This window comes from Mobula hypostoma, chromosome 10 (genome assembly GCF_963921235.1).
Source record: "Mobula hypostoma chromosome 10, sMobHyp1.1, whole genome shotgun sequence".
Classification (NCBI taxonomy): Eukaryota; Metazoa; Chordata; class Chondrichthyes; order Myliobatiformes; family Myliobatidae; genus Mobula; species Mobula hypostoma.
In genome coordinates this window covers 76,895,865-76,923,075 of record NC_086106.1, presented here as the reverse complement: position 1 = coordinate 76,923,075, position 27,211 = coordinate 76,895,865, and positions in this window count along the sequence as shown.

Below are 27,211 nucleotides of genomic sequence, written 5' to 3'. Positions count from 1 at the left end.
TTTTTTGTTTTTTTTTTCTTTTTTTCCATTGATATATATAAAATTTAGTATACTATTATGTTATCTTGGTTTCTTATGTTTAAATTACATTGTTTGTAGTATTTTTTTTGGTATTGATACCTTTTGAAAAGAAGATTTAAAGCAACTAATAAAGCAAGGAAACCCAGATGCTTTGCAAAACTTAGGTCATTCATAGATATGGTAGAGCATTCTGCTGGATTTTTACCAAATCCTGCCCCAGTACCGATATAAATACATCTGATACAGAAGAAAGATGAAATATGGCAAATTGAGTAAAAACAGCAAAATACTTACAACTTATGTAAAAAGAGTCTGGAAAGTGAACTTTCAATAATTCACGATATAATATTAACTATGAAAGTTATGAGTAATGTTTTTAATTATGGATTGAGAGTTATTATTAGTCATATAATAGACAATGGTCAAGCAAAACCTACTGAGTTAGCATCAGGTATATCAGGAATGAAAGAGAAAAGTTCTGCTTAAGTTGAAAAAAATGGGCATTATGAATTTTCTTTGGAATAAAAATGTTTCATCACTTCCTGCTGACCTTGATCACAATCTTTTTCAGCCATTCCTATAATCCCTGCATTGACAATGCAAGAGTGGGCCATCCTCTTAGCTTTGTGATGACACAATTGAATGTAAAATTCAGAATGAAGAGTGAAAGTATGATTTTCAAATTCAAAATAGAAGACAGTGATTTTATGATGGCAACAATGAAATAAGTATTTCATTCTAGAAAGAGTATCATGTTAAACTGCAAAAAAACTGACCACACCAGACAAAATTCCAGATGAATTCATGAGACCATACTATAAATGGTGATGTGAGTTGCTGATGGATCAATGCTGTGCTAAATGGTGATAGGGAGTTGTCCTTGCATGTGCATTGAGAAGGAAAAAATTAGAAGAGCTTCATAATGAGCATGTAGGTATCAGGATAATGAAAGTAACTACATTTTAACTGCTTTTTATTAGAATAAAAGGAACCATTTATATACATACTGGCCTGGCTTAGATAAAGAAGTTGCCTGAAAGCTTTGAACTTTGAAAGATAAATGCGGTACTGTTGAGATTATGAACAGCCCAAAGAAGAGTTGGAAATAACCGAAAAGGACCTTTCCAAGAAGTTCTTATTGATTATTCTGAGAAGGTGATTGAAACTTGTATCTTTCTCATGGACAGCCACTCAGAATGGATTGAGCTGAAACATATCAGGTCAAGTATTAAACCAGAGTGTACTACTGAAGAGTAGAGATACATTTTTTCACATCATAGCTTACCAGAAGCATTAGTTTCAGTTAAGAAGTATCTGAGCATGTTTAGAAACAATATAGAGTTGTGCCCATGTTTATTTCGCCTAACTATCTAGCACCAAATGGTGCAACTGAGAGATACATGCAAAATTTCAAATACTGAAGAAACAGGTATAATAGTGGCATTCAAGTTTTATATCAATTAGCAAGTGTCATGCTAAACTATAGAATGGCACCACATAGTACAACAGATCTGCTGAGTCATGCATAGAAGCTTAGAATGTTATTAAATTTGATTCAGTTAATCCTGAAGTAAGAATTGGAAGAGAGGAAGTGAAATAAAAATTAATCTGTGAATCAGGCATGGATAGTATAGTGAAAGTTGAATAAACCAGTTGCATGTATTCTTGCCATTTTCAACGGGTTTTTGTGTGCACTTCTATATTCTACATTGCAAATTTGTGATAAAAAAAAACTCATCTATGAAGTTGTTACCTTTACAGTGATTATACACTGCTGCCTAGACCTCTTTGTTCCACATTCCTTTTTGGTCATTTAACATTCTGCTAACTATGTTCTGAACTTCCTCCTTTTTGACACACCTGTGCTTGCTGACCAAAACTGGCTCCTAGTTAAATAATAGCAATGCACACAATGCCAGAGGAACCCATTGGTCAGACAGCATCTAAGAAGGGAAATAATAGACAGTTAATGTTTCAGGTTGAGACCCTTTGTCAGGATTGGCTGAATCACAACAAATGTAACAATCCCATAGGTGAATGGTTTCAACCTGAAATATTGACTGTACATTTCACTCCATAGATGCTGATGACCTGCTGAATTCCTCCAGCATTTTGTGTTTTGCTCCAGATTTCCAGCATCTACTGTATTTTTTGTGTCTCCTGGTTAAAAATTAACTTGAATTTTTTAAAAATTGCTTTTGTTTCAATCCTTCCATGTGTCACCTTAGCAGTTTTGGCAATCTCCTCCAGCTTTACAACTTGAGATAAAAGTGCTTCTCTACATCTGGTCTCTCAGTCATCTCGAAAATTAAATCATTTCACCACAGGCAACTGTGCTTTCAGCCACCATAGGCCCCAGCTCTCTCGTCCTCTCCTAAAAACATTCAAATCTCCTTACCTGCCTCTCCTTCTTAAACCTGTTCCTTAAAACTGACTACTTCCATGATGCCATCAATTGTCAGTCCTAATATCTGTGTACAGTCTTTCATTTTTATAAAAAATCCTCAAGATACATTAGCATGATGAAATTGCTGTGTATATGCTTTTCTTTTCCTTTTACTCACTTCTTTTCCTCCACCCAGTTCTTTTATCGTCACCCTACCCTTGCTGACTTTCTTAAGAGATATAGATTATATCAACCTTATAATATTTTCTTTTCAAACCTAGCCTGTAAAAACAAAATGAAACCATCAAAAAATCAAGCATATGTCATGTATATTTTACAGTATATATACTGTAAATCATGAAAATTTGACAGGCAATTCTATGGCAATGTCATCTCTGCAGATGTCTATTGTTGGAAACCTAACAATCCTTATCTCTGTTTACCAGGTCTGCTGATAATTGAAGGAAAATAAACCTGCAATGTTCCATGCCAACTTATTCAACATGATAACTTGCACCTTTGTACACAAAAGGGAATTTTTTTCTTTTTTTTTCCACTGAAGAAAATGTCATCAAATCACATTTCTACTTCTGGGCTAGGCAATAAGAAACCAGGGAAAAACTGTGCTCTCTTTTTAGACATCATGGATTTAGATTTGAACTATTTCTAAACATTGGGATTTAGGAAATACAAAACGTGAAAGAAAATCTAAGCTTAGTTTGCTTATTGTTTAATTTAGCACGATAAAGCTTTGAACAATAGACAACTGAGTTTTTTAGAAGTTGCTGGGAAATAGAAATTCTGGCAACAGCTGTGAGAAGAACCCGGATGTACAATTAACTTCCATTCCTTCCAAGATTGCAGCCAATTTTCCTACTGGGCATTGAACTAAACGTTATGCTGTCTGCAGTCACACACCACCTGGATGTTGAGGGAGAGGTACAGTTGATATCAGATCGTGATATTGCAAAGCTTAGGAGAATGGTTATGTCAGGTCAAACAGTCTATGCAGGGTCAGTGCACCCTGTACTGTGAGAGTGCAATCCTCACGAAGACTTATTGTACATTACTGCTAATGCTGTCTGGCAGGAGAGTACATAAAAATAACATCAGGTACATTGTCTGATTTCCCAGTGCCAAGCATTTCACAGTTTAAATGCATCGGACTTTGATTCATGCATCCTCTGCACCAGAATTTGCATGCAGATATTACACTGGGCACTGGTTAACCCTTTCCCCTGACATGGCTGCTGTCCCTTTGTACCCAGCATCTCAGCTCAAGTAGATCATGCCTCAATACTATCTGCAAAGTCAATGGTTCACAATCTTTTTGAACAAAAGACCCACTTGTTTAGACTTGATAAAATATGCAGACCCCATAAATATCCAAAATGTCATTGGCCATAAGGAACTTGGACTGTGCTGGGGGTTCCAAGGGGCTTCTATTTGTCTTAGAGCTAGAGTGTGAAGTGTATGCTTACTTTTGTGCTTTTAGTGTAATTTTACTACCTAAGTTACTTCAAATGACTTCAATTTCCTAAATTACCTCAATATCTTTAAATACTCATACTCCCCACCCCACGCTTTCCCACCAGGGAGTCAGCCACCCCAAGCTGAGAAGTACTGCCCTAATTTACAAACAGGATTGGTAGACGAGCTAGTGCAGAGGAGTGTGAAATGAAGTACTGATAAACCTGATCATCTTTGTCTCCTGTGCAACTTGGCTGACTGTAGTTCATGGATCATGAAACTGAAAATGGAATACAAGTAAGTTTGTGGCTCGGGGACAGGGGTGAATCATATATGTACTTCCATCATCTGCAACTTGTAACTAAGAAAAGGGCATTGGTTGAGAGAGAGATGAGATAAGCAAAGAAGGAGAGGTTAGACTGGAGGGCACAATTAGCTTCAATGATTTCTGTCATCTGTGGTCTTGGCAATAGGTGCATTTGAGTATTAAGGGTTGCAAGTTCACCCGTACTTTCAATTATCTCTTGACATACACCATATTGCCCTGCAAGAAATATGGAACTGTTCGGGAATGTTGCACAATGCTTTTGGGCAATGTGACACCATGGTTATGTAACTGGCACTCTGCACAAGTTGTACGAATTGCCAAAGTGCTAATTCTGTGAGTGAGGAGATGAACGTGAATACTGTAGTAGGTGCTGGACTAGTTAGTAGATATTGTTGATAAACAGGTGAGAAAAATGTGGTACAGCATTACCTGAGACTGGTGATTCAGTTGATAGGATCCCTTGTTAAAAATGCTTTGACTGAACTTAACTAATCTTGCGAGGTCAAATAACTTAGAAAATTCATTGAATTTGCAGGTTTTGCATCTGAGTTTTCAGAGGTATTTTTTCTCGGCCTGGACTCCACGACTGTTCACCCTCATTACCTGTTGAGTGTGGATCTCTTCTGGGGTAGGGGCAACCTCGACAAGAGAGGCAGGGTGAACCTGAACTGGAGGGGGACCAATATCCTGGCTGGGAGACCTGTTGGAAGGGCTTAAACTATAGTAACACGTACAAAATGCTGGAGGCAGCATCCATGGAAATGAACAAACAGTCAACGTTTCAAGCCGAGACCCTCCCTCAGGACTGGAGAGGAAGGGAGAAGATGACAGAATAAAAAGGTTGGGGGGGGGGAATAGCTAGAAGGTGATAGGTGAAGCTAGGTGGGTGGGAATGGTAAAGGGCTTGAGAGGCAGGAATCTGATAGGAGAGGAAAGTGGACCACAGGAGAAAGGGAAGGAAAAAGGAGAGGTGAGAAGAGGTAAGAGGTAAGAGTGGGGAAAAGAAGAAGAAGAAGGAGAGAGGGGGAAGAAATTTTTTTATTGGGAGGAGAAATTGATATTCATACCATCAGGTTGGAGGCTACCCAGAAAGAATATAAGATGTTGCTCCCCCACCCTGAGGGTGGCCTCATCATGACAGAAGTGGAGGCCATGGATTGACATGTCAAAACAGAAATGGGAACTGGAGTTCGTATGTTTGGCCACCAGGAACTTTTGGCGGATGGAACAGAAGTGTTTGACGAAGCGGTCCTCCAATTTACGACGGGTCTCACCAATGTAGAGGAGGCTGCATCGAGAACACCAGACACCATAAAAAACCTAGCAGATTCGCAGGTGAAATGTTACCTCATGTGGAAGGACTGTTTGGAACCCAGAATAGAGGAGAAAAAAAGGAGAGATCTCTGATGTATTGGAAAGGAAAGCGTCATCTTGGGAACAGAGGCAGTGGAGGTGAAGGAATTGAGAAAAACTCTAAACTATAGTGTGAAGAAGGTAGAGCCTTGAACAGTAGAGTGACTGTTGGGAAATCAGGGGATAATACAATAGCCATTGAAAGCACATTTGGTTGTCAGGATAGACAGGAACACAGGAAAGGCTCATGGTTTAAACTGCATTGATTTCAATGCAAGAGGCTTAACAGATAAGGTGGATGAACACAGGGCATGGGATGGCTCTGGGGACTGGAATATCATAGCCATAACATAAGCATAGCTCAGGAAAGGGCAGAATTCCAGGTTTAGTGTTCCAGGATACAGATTTCTCAGGTGTGAAAGGTGCAGGACAGAGAGGAGGGGCTTGCCTTCTTGATGAAAGGGTGCTTATCCTTGGGGGAATCTTCCCATGAAGCCATATGGGCAAAACTTAAAGATTTAAAGGTGATGGTTACACTGATGAGATTATATTACAGGTCTCCCTCAATAATTAGTGGGATTTGGAGGAGCAGATATGTGGAGAGATTGCAACAGCTGCAACACAGTTGGGTAGTATTAGTGGAAGATGTTAACTTCCCTCATATTGTCTGCAGTCAGCCATGATGTGAAAGGTTTGGATGGAGAAGTATGGGTGAAATGCACCCAAGAAAATTTTATTGAGGGACCAAGTAGAGAGAGTGAAAGACTGGTTCTCCCCCTGAGGAATAAGGGAGGGCAAGTGGCAAAAAAGTTTGCTGCCAAGCACTTTGGGTCCAGTGACCATAATTTTAATAGATGTAAAATATTTACAGTGAGGGATATGATTGGTTTACAGATAAGGTTCTGAAGTGAGAGAGATCAAATTTTGGATCCCATATGAGAGAGCTTGCAGTGATCAATTGGGCAAGATTATTCACAGGTAAAGGAGCTTCTGCCAAGTGGGAGACCTTAAAAGTATGATGTTAAGAGTTTATGGCTTGTATGTTCCTGGTAGGGTGAAGGGCCAAGCTGGCAGGTTTAGGGAACCCTGGTTGATGAAAGGTGTTGAGGTTCTGGTTAAGTAAGAGAGGAAGACATACACTGTTCATAAGCAATTGGAAACTGGTAAATCTCTTGATGACTAGAAGAAGTATGGGAGTACACTTAAGAGAGAAGGTAGGAGGGAAAAAGAAGGATATGAGAAGGATCTGGCAGGCAAGGTGAAGCAAAAATTCCAAGAGATTCTATAGATGTATTAAGAGCAGGGGGTGGGTGGCCATGGGAAGAATAGATCCCCTTGAAGATCAGTATGGTTGTCTGTGTGTGAAACCAAAAGAAAATGGGTGAGGTTCTTAATGAATATTTCTTCTCATTTTTTTTACTGTGGACAAAACAATAGAGTTGAGGAAATGGGGAAATGAGTGATGTTGCCTTGGACCACATACAAATTATCAGGGAGGGGGTACTGGGGGTCTTTACATGCATTAAGGAGGATAAGTCCCCAAGGCCTAACCTTGTGCATTCTCAAAGCTTGTGGGAAGCTAGAGAAAAATTTCAGATGCCTTTGCAGAAATCTTTGCTTTTTGGCAAGGTTCTGGAAGACTGGAGAATGACTAATGTAGTACCATTACTTAAAAAGGAGGGGGGAAAAAAGCCAAAAACTACAGCTGTGAGGCTAATGTCAGAGGTGGGTAAATTGCTGGAGAAGATTCTGCCAGACAGGATCTACCAACAGCTGGAGTGATGGGGTCTGATTGGAGACATCTGGCATGGATTTGTGTATTAAAATACGTCTGAAAAATCGCTTGGAGTTCTTTGAGGAAGTAACCAAGAAGTTGGATGAGGATAGGGCAGTAGATATTGTCTATGTGAATTTTAGAAAGGCCTTTCACAAGGTCCCTCATGACAGCCTATCTGGAAGGTTAAGTGACATGGGATCAGGGAGAGATAGCAGATTGGATTCATAAGTGGTTCAGTGATGGGAAGCAGAGAGTAACAGTTGATTGTTTCTCAGACTGGAGGCTTATGTCGAGTGGTGTTCCACAGGGATTAGTGCTGAGACTATTGCTGTTTTTATATAATTTATAGAATGATTAAATAATGTAAATGAGTAATTTATATAAGCAATTTGGATTTGAACGTACAAGGCAAGGTTAGTAAGTTTGCAGATGAATATAAAATCAATGGTGTTGTAGATAATGTATAAGGTTATGAAATATTACAGCAGGATCTCAATCAGCTAGATATGTGGTAAAATGGATTCAGCAGTGGCTGGATGGGAGACGCCAGAGAGTAGTGGTGGATAACTGTGTGTCAGATTGGAGGCCGGTGACTAGTGGTGTGCCTCAGGGATCTGTACTGGGTCCAATGTTGTTTGTCATATACATTAATGATCTGGATGATGGAGTGGTAAATTGGATTAGTAAGTATGCAGATGATACTAAGGTAGGTGGCATTGTGGATAATGAAGTAAGTTTTCAAAGCTTGCAGAGAGATTTAAGCCAGTTAGAAGAGTGGGCTGAAAGATGGCAGATGGAGTTTAATGCTGATAAATGTAAGGTGCTACATTTTGGTAGGACTAATCAAAATAGGACATACATGGGAAATGGTAGGACATTGAAGAATGCAGTAGAACAGAGGGATGTAGGAATAATGGTACATAGTTCCCTGAAGGTGGAATCTCATGTGGATAGGGTGGTGAAGAAAGCTTTTGGTATGCTGGCCTTTATAAATCAGAGCATTGAGTATAGGAGTTGGGATGTAATGTTAAAATTGTACAAGGCATTGGTAAGACCAAATTTGGAGTATTGTGTACAGTTCTGGTCACCGAATTATAGGAAAGATGTCAACAAAATATAAAGAGTACAGAGAAGATTTTCTCGAATGTTACCTGGGTTTCATCACCTAAGCTACAGAGAAAGGTTGAACAAGTTGGGTCTTTATTCTTTGGAGCCTAGAAAGTTGAGGGGGGACTTGATAGAGGTATTTAAGATCACGAGGGGGCTAGATAGAGTTGACGTGGATAGGCTTTTTCCATTGAGAGTAGGGGAGACTTAAGCAAGAGGACATGAGTTGAGAGTTAGGGGGCAAAAGTTTAGGGGTAAGATGAGGGGGAACCTCTTTACTCAGAGAGTGGTAGCTGTGTGGAACAAGCTTCCAGCAGAAGTGGTAGAGGCAGGTTCGATATTGTCATTTAAAGTAAAATTGGATAGCTATATGGACAGGAAAGGAATGGAGGGTTGTGGCTGAGTGCAGGTCGGGGAGACTAGATGAGAGTAAGAGTTCGGCATGGATTAGAAGCGCCGAGATGGCCTGTTTCCGTGCTGTGATTGTTATTTGGTTATATGGTTATTTCATGAGGGACATTAACAGGGAGAAAGCACAGTCCTTTTTCCAGGGAAGTGGTCCTAAAAACAAGAGGGCATTAGTTTAAGATCAGAGGTGGGAGATTTAAAAGGGGCATCAGGGGCAGTTTCTTCATGCAAAATATGGTACATATTTGGGAAGAATGGCTGAGGGGATACATTCGCAACATTTAAAAGCCCTCTTGATAAATAAATGGATAGGAAGGATTTAGCTGTAGGCCAGTTGTGGGCAGATGGGTTTAGATTACTGAACTATAGAGTTGGCACGGTTGAATTGGGCCACAGGGTATATTTCCATGCTGTGTGACACTATGACACCATCTGGAGGACCTCCTGAACCTAGACATGTTTCCTCCATCAAACCCAGCAATTAAAACATTGGATTCTCCCATGTTCCATCAGCTTTCATCATTCTTCAGTCTGGTTCGGATACACTGTGCTCTACTTTAAGAATTGCAAGCTACTTGTGAGAATACTGGAGACAGCCGCTTGACTGATCCATTCAATCAATCAAAAGTATGGTTTGTTCTGTCTGAGTGCCAAGATCATGAACGTGAACTGGTATGGAAGTGACTATGCAGCCTGCATTCACTGTCGAAGCTTGTTTTCAAGTGCTATTGAATTTGGCACCCATCTTTTTAAAATACTGAATCCAGGTTGGAAGAAATTTTATGTATAAACAATCTACACAGCACTTATATGCAATTAATATGGCATTGTTAACAAATGGACAAAGAATAAATGAGAAGTTATTGTAATATTATTGGAGTTCTCAGTCTGTATGGAATTTTATGTGCTGTTTAGCCTGTAGTTATGGGAAGAACAGAAGGATAATGCTTTCATGAGAAAATATAGAGCAAACAATGAACCAAGCTCCAGGCTTCTGGAAGTTATGGTACTGTGGAAACTAGGAAATTTGCATTTGTTTGCCTTAGAAGGGGATGTAATTTTGTTGACATAATTTACATTATTGGGTTTCTAAAGGAAATTGCAAAATTGAGTCAAGCAAGTAGTTCACAACAGAGAAGAATATAATCATTGGTGACATAACATTCACAGTTAAGATGTTAGAAATTAAAAGGAATTCAGGTGGAAATATTTCATTCAAGAGAGAAATATATTTTTGAAGATAAGCTGATAATACATTTATTAATGCTTCTGGCAAAGCGGAGATTGAGGATTATGGTGAAAAGTTGCATGTGCTTGATCCATGAGGAAACAACTGAACATTTAGGCTGAAAATCCTTTCCTTTTTCCAATTATCTTTATAAAGTCAAAAACATTGATCATTAACTTCATCAATGATCAGGAGGAAAACTGAATTTTAAATCTTCAGTAAACCAGTTATTGATTATAATTTTCCATAAGAGATTTATGAAAGGCAATATTTTTATACTCATCCATTGGTTTGATGCCAAATATCATCTTTGAATTGTGCGTTAGCATAGACATGATTTTGGGAATCCTACCAAAAGATGTAACAGCATTAAATTCATGTCCCGTTGTGCAATCTAAATCTTACAATGATTAAGATTTTGAGCTATTAATAATCTTTCTTGATTATTTCTGGTTTCACTCTGCTGTTCTGTAGCTGTCTCCAACCATGCAGGGTGTTCAATTCTAATTTATATTTCTCTTTCAAAATGAAACAGCTTTTGCTGTAATGATATCCCATAACATAAATCCTTTATATTAATTAACATGTTACCTATCAAACTTTCTAAAAGGGTTTCAGATATTGTGTAAGAAGTTTATTCTATGCATATGGCATTGGAAAGGCAGCAAAAACCATTCGAAATGATGGTTGAGTTTGACAATTGATACAATGTATCACAAGTTGTTCAATGTGAATTACTGGTACTTCCAGCAAAAGCACATGTTAGACAATTGTTCTTATTCAGGAAATGGACAAGTGAACTGTTGCTACCAGATATCATCTGTTTCGCCCAAAAGAAGCTTCTGTCTGATCTTGGTCAATCCCAAAAGTGTCTTTCTTTGCTCCACTTAATTTTTTGGCAGATCTATTTTGGAAAATTCAGTAGTGACATTTCATGAAGCAACGGAGGCTGTTTCTTGATATCTGTAACATTTCTTGAATTAAATATATGCATACTGAAACCTTTAATGTTATTACAACCTTTGTTTTGTTCATTCTATAGAAAAAGATCTGGATTGTGCAACCATTTTTAGCTATTCTGAAACATTAAACCATGAAAATTCTGCATTCTATTATCAGTGTAATTATTGCATCTTCAGGTTAATGCCCTTTTAACGGGTCATAAAACTGGAATACTAACTCAGCTTCTTCTGGCAGTTTCTGTTTTGATTTCAGCATTTCAGCACCAATCATATTTTGCTTTTGCGTAATAATTATAATATTCAGCAGAAAGCAGTTGATTGGGCAATCAAGATTTGAATAGCTCAGACTCAGCAGAAAGCAGCTGATTGGGCATTTGAGGTCAGGTGACCAAGCAATTTGATTGGGCAATCGAAAATTGGAAAGCACAAACAAATAAAAAGAGGGATAGCTCAAGCGGAGCGGCCAGTGAGTGAGTGGGACCAGTGAAGGAGTGGAGATTTGAGGCTTTGGCTCGAGAGGCGTCGGCGAGAAGAGACGGAAGACGAGCTTGCTCCCAGTGAGGTAAGGCCGGGTAAGCTTCTTTAATTAATTTAATTAACTTGGGAGTAGTTAATGGAGGTGGTAGAAAGGGCAGTCCAATGCTCCGATTGTAGGATGTGGGAAGTCAGGGACAGCACAATTGTCTCTGATGACTACACCTGCAAAAGGTGCATCCAGCTGCAGCTCCTGTCAAACCAAGTTAAGGAAATGGAGCTGGAGCTAGATGAACTTCGGATCATTCAGGAGGCAGAGGCAGTAATAGATCGGTTTTCAGGGAGACAGTCACCCCTAAAAGTCAGGAGACAGGTAACTGGGTGACTGTCAGGAGAGGGAAGGGGAATAGACAGAAAGAGCAAAGCACCCCTGTGGCTGTTCCCATCAACAATAAGTATACCGTTTTGGATACTGTTGGTGGGGACGACCTACCAGGGACAAGTTGTAGTGGTCGCGTCTCTGACACCGAGACTGGACCCTCAGCTCAGAAAGGAAGGAGGGAAAAGAGGAGAGCAGTAGTGATAGGGGATTCGATAGTTATGGGGACAGATAAAAGGTTCTGTGGGAGAGATCGAAAATCCTAGATGGTCTGTTGCCTCCCTGGTGCCAGGGCCCACGATATCTCGGTGTTCTCAGGAGAGAGGGTGAGCAGCCAGATGTCGTGGTCCACATGGGAACCAATGACATAGATAGGAGTAGGGATGAGGTTCTGAAGAAGGAATATAGGGAGTTAAGAAAGAAGTTAAAAAGCAGGACCTCGAGGGTGGTAATCTCAGGATTGCTGCCTGTGCCATGAGACAGAGAGGGTAGGAACAGGAAGTTATGGCAGATGAATGTGTGGCTGAAGAGTTGGTGCAGGGGACAGGGGTTCAGATTTTGGGATCATTGGGATTTCTTCTGGGGAAGGTCTGACCTGTACCAAAAGGACGGGCTGCGCCTGAACTGGAAAGGGGCCAATATTCTGGCGGGCAGGTTTGCTAGAGCTGTTGGGGAGGGTTTAAACTAGTTTGCTGGGGGGTGGGAATCAGAACGTGAGTGCAGAGATTAGGGTAGAAGGACAAGGGCATGATGCTATGTGTTCTGAGTTGGTGAGGAAGGACAGGCAGGGGACAAAGCATAAATGTAGCCAGTGAGAGGTGTTGAAATGTGTCTATTTCAGTGCTAGGAGTATTAGGAATAAAGGGGATGAACTTAGAGCATGGATCAGTACGTGGAACTACGATGTTGTGGCTGTTGCTGAAACTTGGCTGGAGGAAGGGCAGGATTGGCTGATGCAGGTACCGGGGTTTAGGTATTTTAAAAGGAATAGGATGGGAGGTAGAAAATGTGGGGGAGTAGCATTACTAGTCAGGGATAGTATCACGGCTATAGAAAGGGAGGACGCTGCAGAGGGAGTGTCCATTGAGTCGGTGTGGGTGGGAGTCAGAAATAGGAAGGGATCAATCACTGTGCTGGGAGGAGTCTATAGGCCCCCAAGTAGCCCTCAGGACACCGAGGAGCAGATAAGCAGGCAGATTTTAGAATGGTGCAGGAAATACAGGGTTGTAGTTATGGGTGATTTCAACTTCCCTCATATTGACTGGCATCTCCTGACTGCAAGGGGGATAGATAGGGCTGAATTTGTCAGGTGTGTTCAAGAAGGATTCCCGACACAGTATGTGGACTGGCCGACAAGAGGAGAGGCCATATTGGATCTAGTTCTAGGTAATGAACCTGGTCAGGTGGCAGACCTCTTGGTGGGGGAGCATTTTGGTGACAGTGACCACAACTCCCTTAGCTTCAGGATAGCTATGGAAAAGGATAAAAACAGACAAAATGGGAAAGTGCTTAACTGGGGAAGGGCTAACTATGAAGGGATGAGGCAGGAACTAGCGAGAGTAAATTGGAAACAGATGTTCAAGGGTGAAAGCACAGAAGTAATGTGAAGGAAGTTAAGGGGCCACTTGTGCTGGGTTCAGGATAGGTTTGTCCCACTGAGACAAGGAAAAAATGGTAGGAAAAGGGAACCGTGGCTGATGAAACACGTGAGGCAACTCATCAAGAGGAAGAAGGAAGCATATATTAGATATAAGAAGCAGGAAGCAGGAGGGGCTCATGAGAAATATAGGGTATCCAGGAAGGAGCTTAAGAAAGGACTTAAGAGAGCTCAAAGGGAGCATGAGAAGGCCTTGGCATGTAGGATTAAGGAGAACACCAAGGCGTTCTATGCGTATGTGAAGAACAGAAGGATGACAAGAATGAAGGTGGGACTGCTAAAGGATAAAGAAGGCAACATGTGCCTGGAGGCGGAGGAGGTTGGGGAGGTCCTAAATGAATACTTTGCTTCAGTATTCACAAGTGAAAAGGACCTTTATCAGAGTGAGGTCAAAATAGAACAGGCCTATGTGCTGGACAATGTGGAGATTAAGGAAGAAGAAGTGTTGGATCTTCTTAAAAACATCAAGATTGATAAATCCCCAGGGCCAGACGTGATATACCCCAGGTTGCTGTGGGAAGTGAGAGAAGAGATTGCTGGAGCAGTAGCTGTGATCTTTGAATCCTCTTTGGCTGCAGGGGAAGTCTCGGAGGATTGGAGAATGGCAAATGTAGCTCCCTCGTTTAAAAAAGGTAATAGGGAGAATCCTGGGAATTATAGACCAGTGAGTCTTACATCAGTGGTCTGCAAACTATTGGAAAGGATTCTTAAGGATAAGATCTACGAGCATTTGGAGGTGTACAGTCTACTCAAGGATAGTCAACATGGCTTTGTGAAGGGAAGGTCGTGCCTCATGAACTTAATTGAATTTTTTGAAGCGGTAACAAAAAAAATGGATGAGGGTAGGGCGGTAGATGTGGTCTACATGGATTTTAACAAGGCAGTTGACAAGGTCCCCCACGAGAGACTCATCCAGAAAGTCATGAGGCATGGGATCAGTGGAGCCTTGGCTGTTTGGATAAAAAATTAGCTTGCAGGAAGAAAGCAGAGGGTAGTAGTGGAAGGAAAGTATTCTGCCTGGAGGTCGGTGACAAGTGGAGTGCCACAGGGATCTGTCCTGGGACCCCTGCTCTTTGTGATTTTTATAAATGACCTGGATGAAGAGGCGGAAGGATGGGTGAATAAGTTTGCAGATGACACGAAGATTGAAGGAGTTGTGGATGGAGCTGTAGGTTGTCGAAGGTTACAAGAAGATATAAACAGGATGCAGAGTTGGGCAGAAAAGTGGCAGATGGAATTCAATGCGGATAAGTTGAGGTGATGCATTTTGGAAGGACAAACCAGAAGGCTGAGTACAGGGTTAATGGTCAGTTACTTAAGAGTGTGATGAACAGAGGGACTTTGGGGTTCAAATCCATACATCCCTCAAGGTCACTGCACAGGTTGATAGGATAGTTAAGAAGGCCTATGGGATGCTAGGCTTCAGTAATAGGGGGATTGAGTTCAAAAGTAAAGAGGTCATGTTGCAACTCTACAAATCTCTGGTGAGACCACACTTAGAGTATCGTGTTCAGTTCTGGTCACCTCATTATAGGAAGGATGTGGAAGCCATAGACAGGGTGCAGAGGAGATTTACCAGGATGTTGCCTGGATTGGAAAACAAGTCTTATGAGGCAAGGTTAGCAGAGCTGGGACTTTTCTTTTTGGAGCGTAGAAGAATGAGAGGGGACTTGATAGAGGTCTACAAGATTATGAGAGGCATAGATAGGGTGGATAGCCAGTACCTGTTTCAAATAGCAAACACCAGAGGGCATATGTACAAGGTTAAGGGAGGGAAGTTTAGGGGAGACATCAGGGGTAAGTTTTTTTACACAGAGGGTTGTGGGTGCCTGGAATGACTCGCCAGGGATGGTGGTGGAGGCTAAAACATTAGGAGTGTTTATGAGTCTCTTGGACAGGCACATGGATGAAAGAAAAATAGAGGGTTACGGGGTAGTGTGGGTTTAATACTTTTTTTTTAGGAATAGAAAACCTCCCAGGAGGGGGGAGAAGATGGCGGCGCGACGGCAGCACGCGCGGCCTCTTCGGTGATGATGTCTGTTATCTGTCAAGTAGGGGACCATGCACAATTCTGATTTGATGGAGACAGATGTGAGAGCACAGCGGAACATCTGGAAAACTTCTGAAATGCCCGCTTCGCTGTCGCTGCTACTGTGTGGTAACCGGAATCTCTGGAGCAAAAGGCCCTGAAATCCTTGGCTTTGGGGAGAGGTCGAAGGCGCTCGGCGGAGGATGGCGCTCGGGAAGCTGTATCGCAAAGGCTGGTCGGAAGCTCGGAGTTTTCAGACGGATGGACTCAGTGTCGGCTGGGGTCAGCTGCTTCCAAGGTATCGGCAAGTTGATGGTGCCTGGAGGTTTATGGCAGGGAGTTTCTCCCTTTTGCCGCCTGCTATCGGGGAGTCGGGAGTTGATCGACTCGGGACTTTGAGACTTTTTTTTACTGTGCCCATGGTCTGTTCTTTATCAAATTATGGTATTACTTTGCACTGCTGTAACTATATGTTATAATTATGTGGTTCTGTCAGTGTTAGTCTTTGGTCTGTCCTGTTTTCTGTGATATCACTCCGGAGAAACATTGTATCATTTTGTAATGCATGTATGCATTTCTAAATGACAATAAAAGAGGACTGAGTGTTCTCATAATCTAACATGGGTCAGCACAGCATCAAGGGCCGGAGGACCTGTACTGTGCTGTGGTGTTCTAGAGTTCTAGTGTTTTTTGACCAGGGAAGTCATTAATGAATAGCTGAATTATGGTTTTCTCTGATGATCCATATGGATGTTAAATAATTAAATGCAAAGAGTAAAGGATAAATTCTGCTTTTAATCAATATTTCCCTTTCCTAAAAAATTCATCACCTGCACATTGCTCTTCCTTGGAAAATGCAAGAGAACTTAGATGTATTAAATTAAACACTGTAGGAACTTTACAGGTTCCTAAGGTATTATTAAAATTAATTAAATACTAACGCTTATGACCATGAGTTACCATTCCTACATGTACTGTCAATAACAGAGGACCAAGCCTTTTTAATCTCTGTAAAGCAGTTCTACTTCGACAGAGTCCTACTCTTTCTTTCAGCTTCAATACGCCTGTACTGATCCAGTGACAGTTTTATATCATCCAGCTGTAGTCTGCACACTAATCACATACCTAAAGCTCAAGGGTGTGTTAATGGCCTATCCATGAAAATTGATTAGATAATAGTTTCAGTTTTTTCTAAGGTCAGATTTTTCAGTTCACCAACGTAAAGCCGAGCTGGGTCATTGCCAACTCACACAAGGAAGTTGCTTGCTGTAATGAGGCTCTTGCCATTGTCCTCTGTAACATTATAACCTCATTTTATATTACAGGCCATCTGGTACAACAAGTCTCTGCTTTCATTGCTCTGAAGTCTGATCTAATCTTCTTCCTTATATATTGTTATAATATCGCCTGAAGGGATAGACTCAGTTTCTAGTGTCACCTAGCTCCATTTCTCCAGCATTGCTCTCAAATTGTTGATTTTTCGGCATCAGTTTTGTTGGTAATGCTGCAATTTCTTCTAGCTAACACTTGAAAGGTAGAAGCTATTAACTTTTCCTTTTGAGATTAACTATAATCCTCTCATAAAATGAATATGTTTCAAACCCATCAATTCCTAACTGTAGTTGAGAAGATGATTGTATGTCACACTTCCCCATTGCCCCTTTCTCGAGATGCCACAAAATGAAATTATACTTGATTCATATTTTTAGATATAATGCTGATGAATTTAGAACCCAATAGATCTTAAAATGAACTTTTAGGCCTGAGAAAATGATGGATGGTATGTATGGTAGAGGGGTGAAAGATCAGTTTACATCCCTTCAAATATAATGGAACATTGGTAATTAAGATTATCACAAAAATTGAAGTTTCGTTGATTAATGTAAGAAAACGTGCTGAATTTCGGCATTCTCTTTTCAAAGTGGTATGCTCCTTTTCTCAAGGGACCCAAGACTTTATAAATACACTCTCTGCAAAACTTACATTATGTTCCAGAGTGTTGGATAAGATAGAGAGGAGACTTCTAATGATAGTACTAGGAGCAGAGGATTTTGATTATGAGACAATGGGTAGACTGGTACAATTGAAGCTGAGGGAAGATGTAGCTGAGGTAGACAAATTATCAGCAGTGTAGAAGAAATTAGCAGGAAAGGCCTGTCTTACTTCAAAAATGTCAGTAACAAAGAACATAGCTATAAAACCGTATGACCATAAGATATAGGAGCAGAATTAGGCCATTCAGCTCATTAAATCAGGTCCTCCATTCCAACTTGACTGATTTATTATCCCTTTCCACCCCATCCTCTTGCCTCTTCCCAATAACCTTTGACACCTGTTCTAAACAAGAAACTATCAACCACTGCTTTAAAAATATCCACTGACTTGGCCTCCACTCCCATCTGTGGCAATGAGTTCCACAGATTCACCACTATCTGGCTAAAGAAATTTGTCTTCATCTCCATTCTTAAAGGATGTCCCTCTATTCTGAGGCTGTAGCTGCTGGTTCTGGACTCTCCTACTATTAAAAACATACACAATATCTAGGCCTTTCAATATTCACTAGGTTTCAGTGAGATCTCCCTTCATTCTGCTAACTCCAGCGAGTACAGGCCCAGAGCTTTCAAACGCTCCTCATACCTTAACCCCTTCATTCCTGGAATCGTTCTCGTGAAGCTCCTCTGGACCCTCTCCAGTGCTTTTCTTAGATAAGGAACCTGAAACTGCTAAGAGTACTTCAAGTTCAGTCTGACCAATGCTTTATTACCTGCTAAGAGTACTCCAAGTTCAGTCTGACCAATGCTTTATTACCTGCTAAGAGTACTCCAAGTTCAGTCTGACCAATGCCTTATAAAGCCTCAGGATTGCATCCTTGCTTTTAATTCATGTCCTCTTGAAATAAATGCTAATATTGCATTTGCTTTTCTAACCACTGTCTCAACCTGCAAATTAATCTTTAGGGAATATTACATGAGGATTCCTGAGTCCCTTTGCATCTCCAATTCAGAATTTTCTCCCCATTTAGAAAATAGCCTATGCCTTTATTCCTTTCATTAAAGTGCATGGCAATGCACTTCCTTAAACTGTATTCCACCAGCCACCTCTTCACCCATTCTTCCAATTTATAATAGTCCTGCAAACTCCCTAATTGCTCAACACTACCTGCCCCTCCAACTATCTTTGTATCATCTGAAAAGTTGGCCACAAAGCCATTAATTCCATCATCCAAATCATTAACACATAACGTGAAAAGAAGTGACCCTAACCCCACCCCCATGGAACACCACTAGCTATTGGCAGCCAACTAGTAAAAGGCCCCCTTTATTCCCATTCTGCCTCCTGCCTGTCAGCCAATCTTCTATCCACGCTAGTTCCTATAATACCATGGGCTTTTATCTTGTTAAGCAGCCTCATGTACGATACCTTGTCAAAGGCCTTCTGAAAATTCAAGTAAACAACATCCACAGACTCTCTTTTGTCTATCCTACCTGTTAATTCCTCAAAGAATTCCAACAGATTTCAGATATCCCCTTAAGGAAACCATGCTGACTTTGCCCTGTTTTAATTTGTGACTCCAAATACCTTGAAATATTATCCTTTATAATGGAGTCCAGCATTTTTCCAGCACTGAAGTCAGGCTAATTGGCCTATAATTTCCTTTTCTCTGCCTCCCTCCTTTTTTAAAGAGTGGAGAGACAATTACAATTTTCAAGTTCTCTGGAACCATTCCAGAATCAATTGATTCTTGAAAGACCATTACTAATGCTTCCACAATCTCTTCAATTAGCTCCTTCAGAACCCTGGGGTGTAATACATTTGATGCAGGTGACTTATCTACCTACAGACCTTTCAGCTTCCTAAGAACCTTCTGCTTAGTAATCGCCACTACACTCACCTGCCTGCTGGCATACTCTAATTTCTGGCATTCTACTAGTGTCTTCTACATAAAGGCTGATGCAAAATACTTATTAACTTTGTCCACGTTTCTTTGTGCCCTATTACCACCTCTCCAGCATCATTTACCAACAGTCCAATATCCACTCTTACCTTTCTTTTACTCTTTATATATCTGTAAAAGAACTTCTGTTATCATCTTTTATATTATTGGCTAGCTTACCTTCTTTTTTCATCTTTTCTCTCTCCTTATGGCTTTTTTTTAGTTGCTTTCCATTGGTTTTAAAAAGCTTCCTAATCCTCTAACTTCTCAATAATTTTTGCTATATTATTTGCCCTCTCTTTTACTTATATGACTTCCCTTGTCGGTTGCAGTTGTATCATCCTCCATTTAAACTACTTCTTCTTTGGGATGTATCTATCCTGTACTTCCAAATTGCTCGCAGAAACTCTAGCCTTTTTTTCTGGCATCACCCTATCAGTGTCCTCTTCCAATCAACTTTGGCCAACTCCTCTCTCATACCTTTGTAATTCCCTTTACTCCACTATAATTTTGATACATCTGATGTTAGTTTCGCCCTCCCAAATTGCAGGGTGAATTCTATCATATTATGATCACTTTTTACTAAGGGTTCCTTTACCTTAAGCTCCCTAATCAAATCTGGTTCATTATACAACACCCAATCCAGAATGATCTTTTCCTTACTATGTTCAACTACAAGCTACTCTTAAAAGCCATCTCCTGGGCATTCTACAAATTCCCTCTCTTGAGATCCAACACCAACCTGATATTTCCAATCAACCTGCATACTGAAATCCCCCATGGCTACTGTAACATTGCTATTTTTATATGCCTTTTCTCTCTCCCATTGTAATTTGTGCCCCATGTACTGCTACTGTTCAAAGGCCTGTATTTAAATCCCATCAGGATCTTTTTACCCTTGCAGTTTCTTAACTCTATCTACAGAGATTCTACATTTTATAATTCTGTGACACCTGTTTCTAAGGATTTGATTTCATTTTTTATCAACACAGCCACCCCACCTCCTCTGCCTATCTGCTTGTTGTTTCGATATAATGTGCATCCCATAGCAAACCTGCCTTCAAAGATGTTCATGTCCCTCAAGTTCTGGTGTAACCCGTCTTTTTGTAAAAGCCATACATTCCTCAGAAGAGATCCCAATGATCCAGAAATCTGAAATCCTGCCTCCTGCACCAATTCCTCAGCCATGCATTTGTCTGCCAAATCATTCTATTCTTACCCTCACTGGCACATGGCACAGGCAGCAATCCAGAGATTACTAACCTTGAGGTTGTACTTTTCAGCTTTCTACTTAACTCCCTATATTGTCTCTTCAGGACCTCATCCTTTTTCTACCTATGTCATAGGAACCAATATGTAACATGACTTCCAGCTGTTCACCCTCCCCACTTAGAATGCTGTGGACCCAATCTGAGACATTCCTGACCCTGGCACCTGGGAGCCAACATACAATCTTTGTATCTCTTTCACGTCCACCAAATCTCCTATCTGCTCCTCTGGACCTCCTGTCACAACTGCACTCCTCTTCTCCCCCCTTTCCTTCTGGGCCACAGAGTGACTCAGCGTCAGAGACCCATTGCTGAGGCTTCTCCCGGTAGATCATTCCCCCATAGCAATATCCAAAACAATATACCTAATACCGAGAGGAATGGCCACAGGAGTGCCTACTCCCTTTCCCTTTTCTGACAGTCACTGAGGTACTTGCCTCCTGCAACCTAGGGGTAACTACCTCCCCGTAGCTCCTAACTATCACCTCTTTATTTTACTGTATGAGTCCAAGGTCATCTAGCTGCAGCTCTAGTTCCTTAACACAGTCTCTAAGAAGCTGTAGATTGATGCACTTCATGCAGATGTAGTTATCAAGGAGACTAGAGGTCTCCCAGAGTTTCCACACCTCACACGAAAAATGTACCACTAACCATGGATCCATTCTCACCGCACTTATTATGCACTAATAGACAAAGAAAGATAAATAAAATCTTACCATTAACTTAGTTAGAGCCGCTGCCTGTTCTTCCCCAAAGCTATTGAGCCAAAGCCTCCCACTCTAATCCTGGCCCACTCACACAATGGCCACTCCACTTACACCTCGCTTCTTTTCATTTGCCCTTGCTAATTTACTAACAACCCAAGCAATCTCCCAATCTACAGAAAAGTCCTGCTAGGCTCCGCACCATTTTCAAAGCTGGCAGTTCAGCTCCATAAGGAGCTGTAGCCAACTCTCACTGTGATCTCCCACCCCACAGAGTAGTTAGTGGGAGAATTAGAGGAGAGCTGAGGAAAAATGCTATTATCCTTAATGTGCTTGGGTTCTGTAATTTCCTGCTTGAAAGCAGGCAAAGAAAAAACCAAAATCCTGCATGAGAATTTGATATACTATAGGCTAGAGAATGTGTCCAAGACCCAAGACAAGATTTAGAGTTCTATATTGTTCATTGTTTTAGGTGTGAATATGATGAGCCATTGGCCTAGTACACCTTGTTCTATGTTAATTATATGATTTCAGTGCCTGGTAAGTAAATGTTAATTCATTTACACTACCAGATGAATTCTCTGATGCCATATTAATTGAACTGCGTAATTTGGTGTAATGTAATGTTAGCCTTCTGGATGCTGAGGTTACTCAATACTGACTTCTGCTCATTACTTCAGGCGATGAGCTGGTCCAGCCTCCAAAGGAAAGCTATAATATAAGCAGTTTACATCAGCTCATAGTGGCAGGCAATCAACACTCATCAGCACCTCGACTCCACTCCTGAGCTTGATGTAATTTGTGCTATCCTTGATCTGGATTCTGTAATTGGACAGTTTCTCTTCCAAAAGGCCTGGAGGCCTGATTCCAACTGATAGTTGGAGCTTTGCCTGCCTGTTCTATTGACTATTCTTTTTTTATTGTCAGTTACAACACAGGTCGAGATTGTATTAATACAATCAGCTGCAATGATGATGCACTTGCCTTTCGATAGCAATACAGTTTATAATACATGACTGAGACTCTCAGAATGCTTCTTTTTAACAGATATCTGCTATAGTTTGAAAGAAAATATCTGGTAATGATTCAGCTTTTCAGTCTGCTCCTTTTGTCATGTAGTTTAGAATGTTATAGCATTTAAACTAACAAAATATATATTCTTCATGAAGCAGATAAATATCCTGAATATACACTAAATGCATTAAGACTCAATTGGCACAATGGACACAACACAGTGCCTTTCCAAGGCCCCATAAGTATGCACCAGGGTAGCAAAGACAGATAGGAAAATTGGCATCCTCTAAAGGTTCTTTACTTCCTTGAGACCTAAGGCTCAGGCATCCTCCAAAGGTTCTTTACTTCCTTGACCTAAGGCTCAGGAACAGTCTCACACAACAGTACCCCTACTTAATTGTTCATGTATACCAGTTGTTCCCCAACTTCAAAGCACTGGACTTAAATATGTTTGTGAATTTGTGACTGAAACTCCTCCATGACAAGTTTTAGAATTTCAACCAGGATACTGTCCGCTCCCAAGGTCTCGTTGCTTATCAGTTAATATATGGACTTTTCAACTTCCCGTTAATCAGGTTTGCCAACACAGATGGGTTTCTCAATGTGTGACTGCCTGGAGAAATTCACTTCCACCTAACATCTATGACGTGGTGACATACAAATATGATCTTAATCAGTGAGTCCACAACAGATCCAATCTCAATGCAAACTAGTGTCAAGCAAGACAGTGTTAACCTTTGGCTCCCTGAGAAAGCGTGCCTGGACCTCAGATCCAATACAAAACTCATGGTCTACTGAATGCCAGTAATGCCTGATCTGTGTAGCAAGACATAGTTCAACTGCAGTAGAAACTTAATGTACTGGAGAGATAACATGAAAGAAGTTTCTTCTAAATCCTCTAAGTTCACTAATAGGATAACTGAAGCGATATGAGCCGTGTTTCCTGGGTCTGCATTCAGGCCTCGGTTACACTCAGTCAACTCAAAAAGGTGTCAGGTCTGCTAACTTAGATAGCTGACCTGATACCTGTTTCATGAAACCTAAAACCACCTCTATCCCACCATGAGATTAAAGCCTGACAGAGAAAAAGATACAAGGATTCTCTGAAAGCCTCTTTGAAAAAGTGTAATCCCTGGCTCAAGACCACTCAAGGGGAGAAAAGCATTTGAGATCCCATTGAGTAACTGATTGACAGTGGGCAGAGGCCTAACCCACCCGCTCACCAGCCTATCAAACACCTCCTGCCCCAAGTGCGGCAGAGTCTGAGGATCCCACAATGCTTATCATCAGTTTTCGCAGAACAAACACACACTGGAGCAGGACCAAGTAATCCTTGATCCGAAGGTTCTGCCTGAGAAGAAGAATAATGTATTTGAAAATACATGTATGTGATACTTCACAGATCCCTTTGAAATTGTCAAAGAAGCTATAACAAACAATTGCACTTTGGAGAGAACTGATTTCAACTCAGCTATGTTACATGTGATCTTGTGAACTGCTTCTTGAAGTATTGCACTAAGTTAAATACAATTCCTTCTGCTGAGAATGCTGAAGGTGTCAGTATCATAGCCTAAGTCTCAGAAAATGGCAGAGATACCAAAGCCTCTTGTTTGGTTCATATGACTGTTGGTAGCACTTCCTCCTCTCAGACCGGTGGATATGCGTATAATAACATTTCAATGCATATTCGTGGTGGAATAGTATATGCATATAATAACATTTCAATGCATATTCATGGTGGAATAGGATATGCATATACAGGTTTCTCCCGCCATCCGAAGGTAGAGCGTTCCTATGAAACAGTTTGTAAGCCGAAATGTTGTAAAGCGAAGAAGCAATTACCATTTATTTATATGGGAAAAATTTGTGAGCATTCGCAGACCCAAAAATAACCTACCAAATCATGCCAAATAACACATAAAACCTAAAATAACAGTAACATATAGTAAAACAGGAATGATATGATAAATACACAGCCTATATAAAGTAGAAATACTTTTCCACAATCATTACTGCACTGTTCACCGTAGCGAAAATCTCGCGCAAGCGCCGCCAGCAGAAAATTTCACGCAAGTGCTGTTGGCAAGAACACTCTCTCCAGTAACCTTTAAGCTATGAAGCTGCCAAATCATACCAAATAACACGTAAAAATACACAGCCTATATAAAGTAGAAATAATGTATGTACAGTGTAGTATCACTTACTGGAATTGGGACAGCACTGAGCACACTGATGATGGTGTGTTAGACTGAGTCATCACAGGTTGGGCTAGTGCAATGGCCCCCACCCTCCAGGCTGCCGACAGATACCAAACCGCGAAGCATGCAGGGGTCCAGCGGTAGCCGGGAGGCACACAGCACATCTTTAAGAAAAAAGCTGAAATAAACATGCTAATTAATTACATGTCAGGTGCCACCTAATTGATTATCATGTTTATTTCGGCTTTTTTCTTAAAGATGTGCTGTGTGCCTCCCAGCTACTGCTGCATTCTCCGCGAATTGCGGGATGGTGGGACACTGGGGTGTCATCTCGTCCTCTGTTTCCATTAGAGCAGGCAGCTCATGTTCTCCTATGGCTGCCTGCCTCGATGTCGAAGGTCGAGGTTCATCGTCTGCTGTGGCTGATGTGGAAGGCTTGCTTGACTGCTGAGCCTCGTGCATTTTTCTATCATACAGTTCTCTGTAAGCACTCAAACCATCCTGCAAAATCCCCTAAACCGACGTACCCTTCCTTTCAAAATTAAAGTCGTACTTTATCATTGCAGCGAAAATCTCATGCAGTTGCTTCACGCTCAGTTCCTGGATGACTTCACTTTCGGTCCGTTTGCTACTGTAATCAGTTTCAATTGTTATCCTTTCCTCTTCCAATTGCATCAGCTCTTCATCTATCAGATCTTGGTCATGAGATGCCAAAACCTCTTCAACATCATGTTCGTCAGCTTCCACAAGCCAAACTCACTTAGTCCTTACTGCATTCACCACGATCAAAACGCTTAATTATGCCTAGTTTTACGCTAAGTGTAACACCCTTACGAGCACTTTTAGGATTTTCCAATACCTTAGAACTCATCTTGCAAATGGCTGCTAACTGCCATGTGTTTAAGCAATGCCGGCGAGAATGCAGGTCCGCATCTGGAGGAGAGCGGCTGCTCGCAGCGCGCGCTGCCTTTTATCGCACGCTGATTTTTTTTCATAACATTGAAAACACCTTCTGAAAGCAAAAACAGGGTACTAATGTAGGTCTTTCGTAACAGTGAGGTTTCGTAAAGTGAACGTTCAAAAAGCGGGGGACACCTGTAATAACATTGCAATGCATGTTCATGGTGGAATAGCATATGCATATAACATTTCAATATTTGACATAATGAACTGTAAGGCCTTTGACAACAAGCATATAGATTCATCTTGAGACATTGTGTTCAAACCAAATCCAAAATATAGTGTTTATAATGCAGGATTTCAAATTTATTTAATTTTGATTGAACTGAGTCTCATCTCTTCACTTTTCCTTTCTCTGTTATAAACCACTTAGAATTATAAGTTCTCCAATAACTCTTCTCAATTCCTTTTCATTGTTAACTTTCCAAATAAAAGGTGCAAGTATAAATTGGTGCTGGATGACTAGGTTTTGCTTTTAATTTGCATGACTTCAGGGTTCCATGTTTGAAAATTCTGCTTTGCAGTTCAGGAAGATTGGCTTGAGGAATGGATAAGCTGAAGACTACCTGCAAATAACATTTCTTTGGAAACCTCATAGCTGCACAGACTTTACTTAACAGAAATGGACCACTTGACCCAACTGGTCTTCTTTTCTCCTCTAGTAAAGCAGTAATACGAACCAGAGGATATATATTTTAACAAAGAGTGCTTAGGGGGCGAGAATAAAATACCCCAGGGGGGCAGATTCAACTGTGCCATCCAAAAGGGAGCTAGGCAAGTCCATGAAAGAAAAGATTTTGGGAGAGAGTGGGGAAGTAGGAACAGCTGGACGGGTCACATTGGCATAGATTCAATGGGCTGTATGCCTCTTTTGTTTGCTATAGCCATTCTTTAATTCTGTAAATGAATTAGTCTTTTTTGTCTTATACTCTTTAATTACTTTCTTTCAATCCCTATCCAGCCTATTTTTAATAAGTCATTCTGCTTTAATCACTAACTCACAGTTTGTCTTTGCTTTTATCTCTGCTCAGCTCCAGTTCTTACATTTAATCGTATGACCTTTCATAGACTGGATGCAATCTATTTCTGTTTATTCTACCACACCTCTTCACTGCTTTGATACTTCCTACAGCAAATTGAAAACATGATAAATAATTCAAATGATCAAATACTTTCTTGCATTTCTCTACTCTAAAGAGCATTCGAGTTTCTAGTAAAGTTTCATGGTAACTTCTCCACTTCTTCATTCTCCTTCCAACATGACTGGAACTGCACAAAGTGGTTCTTCATACAAAATTATATCTAAACATATGCAACATCACCAAACATGCATTGATGTCAGTTGCAAAATTCATTTTCCCATGTGTTCGACTGTAAATAGCACAAGATGCAGAATCTGCTTTTGCCTGACTTAACCAGAATCACTTTTGTCTGGCCCACCAATGTGAAGAAGAATTCCTGGATTTCTTATAGGGTACAACCCTTTAAAGGTTAGTGCACAACCCTCACCCCCCACTCATGACCCCTTACCTGTAGGTGTCCTCCTGCAAGCAG